Source organism: Chiloscyllium punctatum, chromosome 36, assembly GCF_047496795.1.
Source record: "Chiloscyllium punctatum isolate Juve2018m chromosome 36, sChiPun1.3, whole genome shotgun sequence".
NCBI lineage: Eukaryota > Metazoa > Chordata > Chondrichthyes > Orectolobiformes > Hemiscylliidae > Chiloscyllium > Chiloscyllium punctatum.
Window position 1 is genome coordinate 54,817,951 of NC_092774.1, and position 1,338 is coordinate 54,819,288.

General features: G+C 46.4%; 1 non-coding gene across 1 annotated transcript; it reads right to left on the minus strand.

Annotated features, from left to right (window-relative positions):
* Positions 1–1,060: 1,060 nt before the first annotated feature.
* On the minus strand, positions 1,061–1,132 carry trnae-cuc (transfer RNA glutamic acid (anticodon CUC)). Its single transcript has one exon. It is a non-coding gene; the product is annotated as a tRNA-Glu (tRNA).
* Between the last annotated feature and the right edge of the window lie 206 nt (positions 1,133–1,338).

A 1,338-nucleotide genomic window follows, 5' to 3' on the forward strand; every position in this document is an offset into this window, starting at 1 on the left:
GTAACATAGACAACATGACAAAATGGCTCATTGGAGGAGAAATGGGACATTGAGGAGGAGTGAAATGTTTGCTTTTGGTCACTTCTACAATTGTTAGGAAAACAGGTTGAAAGGATTCTTAAAAGGTGTCTGAAGGAGTGGTGAGGGATAACACTTCAGACAGCGCAAAGGGGAAGACCACTTTCTAGTGGAAGAAAAAGACATTCCTTATTTCTGAAAGAACTGGGAAACAGAAGAGGGAATGAAATCTGACTTGGGAGCTATTTCGTATTTGTTGAGGATGTTGCTTCATCACAGTCTTGGTTTAGAGCATAAGTTCTTTATCAGGAAGAAAGGGTGGCCCAAGGGGGCTGAGAGATAAATGGGAAGGAAGTGGGGCTGGAGGGAAGGCAGCTGGGAGTGCAATAGGTAGATGGAGGTAGGAATTGATGGTGATAGGTCAGAGATGAGGGTGGAGCAAATAGGTGAGAAGCAAGGTGGACAGGTATGACAGGTCAAGAGGTTGGTGTCGAATTGGAAGGTTGGATTTGGGGCAAGGTGCGGGAGAGGAAATGAGGAAACTGATGAAACCTGCATTGATCCCATGTGGTTGGAGAGTCCCAAGGCAGAAGATGATGTGTTTTTTCGACAAGCGTCGGGTAGCAAGACTCGCACAAACAGCCCTTCCAACGACCCAACCCAAACTTTGTGTCCGCCACAGTGATGACACTTTTGTCATCACAAAATGAAACAAATTAGAGGAAACCTACAACACCATCAACAATCTCTTTACTGGCATCAAATTCACAAAAGAGGAGAACAACAACAAAGTGCCATTTCTAGATGTCACAGCAGAGCCGACATCAATGGTAAATTCAAAACAGCGTCGACTAGAAAACAACGCACGCGAAACAAGATTTTTCCTAAAGAAGCAATGATCACGACACATACAAAGCAATCTGAATCAGGACACAGATTCAATGAGCCACGACACACCGCAGCACCCAGGGACTACGAAGATAAATAAACAATTGCGCAGCACATTTTAGAAGAATGGGCAGACTTTACCCCTGAAAATTGCTTCCCTGGCCGGGAATCGAATCCGGGCCACAGCGGTGAGAGCACCGGATCCTAACCACTAGACCACCAGGGAGACATAGATGCAGCCTGTCAGATCTATTGAAAATGTCTTCCCTGCCCGGAAATCGAATCCGGGCCACGGTCGTGAGAAGGTGTTCACCTGTGTATCCAACAATGTCATTTCTTGTATCCATTGCTCCCGATGGGATCTCCTCTACATTGGGGAGACTAGAGACCCCTCGCAGAGTCAAGTCACAGCGCTTGAGGGAACATCTCCAG